Below are 8,034 nucleotides of genomic sequence, written 5' to 3' on the forward strand. Positions count from 1 at the left end.
TTTCAGTTTTGCTTGTGGCAGATTTATTTTAGTATAAATGTAAATATATGTAAGAGAAAACTTAGATATTAAAGCTAGATCATAGATAGAACATAGAGAGTCCGCACCTCTCTCTCTTCTACACTTCCAACTTTTCAACAATTTGTCAACTGCCCCACCAGAGAAAATAAAACGCTGGACTTACTTGATGCAAATGTGAGGGATGCATACAGATCCTTCAGGGACGGGAACAGGGAATTACTGAGGAGTGTGCAGAAGGAGCTGAAAGTGAGACTGAGCGAGAGCAAGGAGGCATACGGGCAAAAGCTGGAGAGCAAGCTCCAGCAAAACAACGTGCGGGATGTGTGGTCAGGAATGAAAAAGATCACGGGATTCAAGGTGAAGGGGGATCAGGCTGAGGGATGCCTGGACAGATCCAATGAGTTGAACTTGTTCCACAACAGGTTCAGCACAAGACCCCCGGCTGCCTTCTCCCCTACCCCCAGCCACACAGACCCCACACCCTCCCTGCCCCCAGAGCTGCTTCCCTCTCGAGCCTCCTCTCACCCCCCAACCCCCGCCATGGACTTCAATACAGCCCCATCAATACCTCCCCCGCATCAAGAAACAAAGAGCCCCCCTCTGCCACCCACCTGTCTGTTTTCTGTCGTCAGGTGAAGAGGCAGCTGGAGAGACTGCAGCAGAACAAGGCTGCGAGTCCGGATGGCATCAGCCCAAGGGTCCTGAAGGTCTGCACGGACCAGCTATGTGGGATTCTACAGCGCCTCTTTAATCTCCGCCTGAGCTAGGAGAAGGTTCCAGTGCTGTGGAAGACATCCTGCCTTGTAAGAAGCCCAGGGAGTCCTCTCCATCTGCCCTCAGTGATTACAGACCGGTTGCCTTAACATCACACATCATGAAAGTCCTGGAGAGACTGATATTGACCCGTCTCACACCTCAGGTGAGCACCTCTCTGGACCCACTGCAGTTTGCCTACAGAGATGAAGCTGGACGCCTCCACAACCTCCTGGATTATTGACTACCTGACGGACAGACCACAGTTTGTGCGTCAGAGGGAATGCATGTCTGAGCGGGTGGGTAGCAACACAGGAGCACCGCAGGGGACTGTACTCTCACCTTTCCTTTTCACCCTGTATACCTCAGACTTCCAATACAACCAGGAGTCCTGTCATCTGCAGAAACTTTCGGATGACTCTGCAGCTGTGGGGTGTATCACTGGTGGACAGGAGACTGAGTACAGGGAACTGGTGGACCGCTTTGTGGCATGGTGTGGAAACAACCACCTTGTGTTAAATGCGACCAAGACGAAGGAGGTGGTTGTGGATTTCAGGAGAACCGGGATGAAGCCGAACACTGTGTCCATCCTGGGAGAAGAGGTGGAGATGGTGGAGGGTTACAGGTACCTGGGCGTTCACCTGGACGGCAGACTGGACTGGAAATGCAACACTCAGGAAGGGAGAGAGCAGACTCTACTTCTTGAGGAAGCTCAGGTCCTTTGATGTGTGCAGCAGGATGTTGCATATCTTCTACCAGTCTGTTGTGACTCAGTTCTCCGACTCAGTGCAGTTTTCTTTGCAGTCGTCTGTTAGTGCAGCAGCATTAGAGCCAACGACTCCAACAAACTGAACAAACTGATAAAGAAGGCTGGTTCTGTGCTGGGGGCTGCTCTGGAGCCCCTGGAGCTGGTTGTGGAGAAAAAGGATGTTGCACAAGCTGCTCAGCATCATGGACAACACTGCACAGCCCAGACACAACCTACTGCTCAGACAACAGAGTGTCTTCAGCCAGAGGCTCCTTCAGCTCCGCTGCAATAAGGACCGTTACAGGAGGTCAGTCCTGCCCATCGCAATGGACACCTTCAATGACTCCCCTCTGTGCCAGGAGAGGAAACTCCTCCTCTGAATGACAATGCACAAGGCACATTTTTACTTCATATTTAACTTCCACTTAATTAAGCTTTACCTTTCACTAAGTTATTTTCTAATTATACTTTATTCTATTTATTTTTGTATGGGACAGTAATTATGTTATATGTATGTTTATACACATATGCATATGTATGTGGATCTGTATACATGTGTGTAAGTGTATGTATGTATGTATGTATCTATGTATGTATGTATATATGTGTGTGTGTGTGTGTGTGTGTGTGTGTGTGTGTATATATATATATATATATATATATATATATATATATATATATATATATATATATATATATAGTGATTGATTTAAAAAAAACAATTGTTTTTGTACATCATGTGTGTTTTGTCATGTATGTCATTGCTGCTGCAACACTGGAATTTCCCTTTGGGGATTAATAAAGTATATTTATCTTGATCTTTATCTTTATCTTTAGATATTAGTGCCTCTCTCCAAACTATATTGAATTCTACTAACAAAAGGGCCATGTTAATGTTAACATGGCCCCTTGTTAAGAAATGTTAATCAGTTTGATTAACATTTCTAATGAGATCTTTCTGTAATATTGCATCCTTACCTGTGCTGTTTGTAAATAGTCATGGCTTCTGCTTCTGATAAGAAATGGTCCAAATGAGGTTTGATGAAGGTCAAGTGGACAATTTAATTTCAGTATTATTTATCACTCATCCACGAACAGTAAAAAGAAAACAAAAATAATGTTATATTTTACTAAAATGAATAGTATGTAAAAAATGACTCACAAATTGTCAAGCTGAAATAAAGAAACTGTCTTACATTTGTGTAGTATGTAGTAGTAGTAGTAGTATGTATTCATTATTTTTGTTCATCTTATTTTAATACTTCAAACCTGTTGCACAATATTTACCATGTAGACAATGCCAGTGATATGGTCGGTCCACTGGACCAAGAGACTTGAAAGAAGTGAACTGTACAAACTCTCCTGTTTGGTGCACATCACAGCTTTGGGGGAGCAGGATACTTCCTTCTACCGCCACAAATCAACAGAGGAACAACTGGCATACCACAAACACCGCATTTTCATGTAAAAAAAAAAAAAAAAAGAAAAAGACAAACGAGACCATATGGTGCATTTTGCACAGACGAAACTCAATATTTTTTTGGTCAGAAACAACATTAACAGGACAAACAAATTAAAATTAAATATATTATGTTCAATAGTTAAAGATGAACTATTCAAGTATGAAAATAGAATTGCAGAAAAATAATGGTCTTGTTTAAACCTGTTGCGTCGCTGCCAGACCAGCAATAGCTGGCAGTGTGTTGAGGTTTTAGTTACTGTTTTAGAAGAGAACAAAGTCGAGGATATCCCAGTGTCCTCATAACTGCATGAAAGACATTATAAAGAGAATAAACCGACGGCTACTTTAAACCAGCTGAAAGGCAGCTCTCAGCTTTCTTCAGCCTTTTCCTTTGTTTGGAGAAAAAAAAAAGGGGATTTTATTTTTAAATCACACTATTCCCTGTTGTCGCTTGTCCCCTATTTGCATTCTCTGTAGATATTCACCTGGATGCAGCTGTTTGGATTCATTCATATTCACAGCTCGCCGCTGCCCGGCGTGGCAAATGATCCGTGCAGCAGTCGGCACAGATGTTTACAAAGACAGTAAAAAATAATGTAGGATGATGAGTACCGCCGCTTGCTTGCTCTCACACCTCCTGCTCCAAGACAAGACAAGATTGCACCTCGTCAATCCAGTCGTTCAAATTCTCCACCACCGACGGAGGGCCATGCTGCCTCCATCATGGCTGGGAGAAGCGCGTAAAGACGGTCTGACAGGAACTCGTGGAGTTGGGCGGGGGAAGTCGAAGGCGCTTTACTGTGACGTTGCTTTCTAAGACCGATGCCAAGCCATACTATGCTTTGCTCAATAACTGTTTCAGGGAATTCAGCAAATAGGTGATGGGATTATAAATAATCTATTGGAATTAGGAATTATTTTTGAATTACCGTGAGAAATGTTGAACCGGACGGGGCTGGGAAATGGTTCATGTCTCATGAGGGTCTGGTGTAGAGTTCGGTCGTCACACTGTAGGCACTATTCTAGTTAAGTTTTGCAAGTTAGCTGTGTAATCCAGGTGTTACTTCAGCCCCTTTCCCACATGGAATCCATAACACTGCATGATAAAAATATCCGGCAAGGGCGGTAGGAAGTCATTCCCACATTGGCCTCCTCTACAGAGAAGTTCAGCAAGGTGCCTGTTCTCACATTAAATGACTGTTACGGATACATTACGTAATGGGTTAGGGTTAGTACGTTATGTCCAGTGTAGATGCGATCGTTTGGACAATCTGTCGGCAACGGACGTACAATCTGAATCAGCATTTTATTTTTTTATTTTTTATTTTTCTGGTCTCAGAGACCAGCACTTCGGTTTCCACCTCCCCCTCTCCCCGCCCCTCACGGACAGAAACGGCTCCGGACGCCCCTGCTGATGGAGCCCCCCGTCCCCGGACGCGATAGCCCTAACCCACTGTTATGAAATCAGCGTGATCATTTTCAACCTGTCCTACGCTCTCTGCCCCCAGAGAAGGAACGTTCTCCACCCGTTCTCCCTCTCCCTGTCCGCTTGCTCCCTCTCCGGCGCCTCGCTGCGGTGCACCGGGCAGGCGGGCAAGCCAACCGCTTGTGCCCGATGTCACCGCACTCGAAGCACTTCATAGTTCCGGAAGTGACATACACCGTAGTGCAACTCTCCATCCCTGGAAAAAGTACTTGGGTCTGAAAAGTAATTCTATATTCTACATCAGGGTAGGTTTACGGTTGGTACCCATGGTGAGGGATCCAAAGCGGTGTGGGCAGCCATCTTGTGGGGGTCATGGGTCCAAAAATTAATCTGTATGGTTGTGTAAAGGCCAAAGACCATGAGGCTCCGTGTACACCTCCAAACAAATTCAAGAGACGTTTGGTCATGAGCGCCAGGATGCAGCGGATCGTGACATCACTTCACCTCCATGTGATGTTCTGGAGTGTGAAACAGATGTAAACCTCCTTCATCACTCAGAGAACTGGAGGCTTTTCTCCTTTTAAGAATGGTGCAGCATCCCACAGTTCTGAAGGCGACAGTATTGACATCAAGGACTCCAAGGAGTCTTTGATATCCATTGATACCTTGATTGATGCCTTGATATCAATCTATTGATATCAAGGACCCTGCATTAGATCCTTGATATCAATAGATTGCTGGCTGTTTTGTGTTATTTTGTTTCGACCCCACGATAAATGAGAACCCAAACAATGTAACAGCCCGAGCAGCATGAGCCATGTGGTGAACTCATAATTCAAAATAGAAAAACAGTCATTTAAGAAGACATTCAGTTGACCGACGGTTGAGAGGTCAATTGTATCGAATCTTGAAAATCTTGAGAATCTATTAAAAGCCATGTTTTTATATTTATATATATATAGACTGTATATATATATATATATAAATATATATATATATATAGTATATATTTATGCAATACTATATATACACACATATTGTGTGTGTGTGTGTGTGTGTGTGTGTGTGTGTGTGTGTGTGTATACAGTGTATACAGTGTATATAGTATATACAAGAAGGAATAGTGTGACATTTAACTCATCTCCCCTCATCTTTACCACACGCCCGCCAAGTCCGTCATCCTGAAAATATCTTTTATGGTTGCTTTGTTAGGTTGAAGTCTAAGATTAAACTGCGCCCGGACGATGCTTAGTGGAAGGAAACTCAGAAGACAGCTCGGACGCAATGGCATCAGGGACAGAAGGAAGAAGCTCCTGACCACAGTCTGTGTGTGTGTGTGTGAGTGTGTGTGTGTGTGTGTGTGTGCTGATGCCAATAACTCCCTGAGCTCAGTGACAGATCAAGGTCAAACCATCTGTGCAAATTCTCACCACACCACATCCTTCACCAAGGAGGAAATCAGTTTTTGCTTCTGGCTTTCCTTCAGTTCACCGAGCATTCAGACTCTCTTTTTTAACTTTAATCTTTGCAACATTCACATAAAGTCCTATTGAAGTCAATAATCATATTTAAAATGTATTGTTTTCAAAAAGATCATTTCACCTTTTTGCATACAGTACACCTTCTAGCCAACAATCTCCAGACTTGAGCCTTGGCTTTAGTCAGGTGTGCACTAAATAACTTCACTGTTACCATCATAAAGGATTTCGATTTTGGTGGAGATTCCCCAAAGACATTTCTGATCATGAGGCCTGTGGTCTGATCCCATCAAAGAACCGCATGTTGTCCATGTCCATGTTGGTAGAACAGCATTAAAACACACAGCACCGGCTCCATCATTCTGTTACCGCCCCTGGTTGTAGTCCACTTGACGACAGAAATAAAAATCTATTTCCAAAATGCTGCCAACCGACGCAATTTAGAAACATGTCTAGGCTGAAAAGAGACAGGAGGGGGGTGTGAATGAACGTGTGTTCTGGCCATATGAAGCAGAGTGATGCATATTTGTGTATATGTCTTGTAGGGCCTTTTGTAATCTACGTATACCCCTTTCCCACTGCCCCAAATGCCCGGTGTCATCCATTAACATTCGGCATTTGTCACCAGTGGAAGGGAAAAACTCTGACGTGATCAGGACACCCAGGTCGACCCACTCATTTCAGCCCAGTTACCGGCGCCATGCGCCGCACGTTGAAGTTCTGGTCGCTGGCGCATAAATAGACAGGGATATCCGCCATTTCATATCTCAGTTAGAATCCAAAATCAGAACTTATTGACTTTTTTCCACATGGGGGACCGTGCGCTGCGGAGAGCGGGCGCTGCTTCAACTGTAGTGTCGGGTCGTCCATGAACGATCCCATTCTTTTAGCTTAAAATACTTTTTTTTTTTTTCCCCAAGTTTTACAGTTATATGTCATCGTTTGTCTAAGTTGTTGTCTCCTCTACCGATTTGTTCCCAATCGCACTGGAACCATGACATGCACCTTTCCGACGTGTTTGCGACGTCGAACGGGACACACCTGAAAAATAAACGGCATTTCTTCTGGCAATGGGAAAGGTCTCAATCGCCTAATTTTAGCGGGTTGACCCTGGTTTAAAAAACCTGGGTCAAACTGCTAATTTTGGTGTGAAAACGGTATTAGACATTCCTATTCCTAATTTACATTATTGGCTTTATCTCATGGCACCTCACTTATGGATGCAAATTGCATGCAAAGGTAATACTGTAATGTAATTTGCAAAATGGCAATGCAATCCTGTATTTATTTGACTTTCCATTTACCACCTGTGTGAAAATGTGTGGTAAATGTGTGTAAATTTCATCCCGAAATAAAAAGGAAAATTCAATAATTCAATTAGATTGGAATTATTAAGCCATCCAAACATTTCCACATACATTTTACATGCGACATGCCTCCATATCCCACCCACCAGGCCTACAGAACATAATGGATTCAGTCACTGGGAATAGGGAACAATACTATGCCTTTATAACAGGCCCCATGCCTTTATAAACGCGCTCCAGAGGGTGCATGGTCTTTATTAAGCTTAACTTTAATATCACTGTCCCACAGGCTCTCGGAATTAAGGTTCGCCGCCGGGATTCGCTTAGTGGCTCCGCTGTGCAAACAACCCCTCGGTGATACACGGTATAATCCTCCAAATCATCACCCGCGTCACCGACCCAGCGGGCGGGCGGTCGGGATGGGATCGATATTTTAATTGATTGGATGTGGCGCACGCAAACACGGGGCTTCAGACGCACTGGTCATTGACGGAGCGCCCCCCCCCCCCCCCCCCAAAAAAAAAATCAGAATAAAATAATAAAATAAACAAATTAATGATAATAATCATGACGGTTGCGATTTTAACGGCGTGATAAAAATGACCTCAGAATGTCATTAGCCCCGCGATCAGCCGAGCCGCACCGCGCAGGGCGCTCCGTCCGTATCAGACCGTTTCACAGCCGGGGCGATTTCAAATAAAATATTACCGGTTTCTATCCTAAGAAAAACCAAAACGGACTAAATCCGTTTGACGTCGGCGAGGGGAGGCAGAAGACGGTGCGTTTTTATTTAGTTATTTATATATTTATCGCCCCCCTATTTTATTTATTTATTTTTT

This window comes from Zeus faber (genome assembly GCF_960531495.2).
Source record: "Zeus faber genome assembly, chromosome: 11".
In the NCBI taxonomy this organism is placed as follows: Eukaryota; Metazoa; Chordata; class Actinopteri; order Zeiformes; family Zeidae; genus Zeus; species Zeus faber.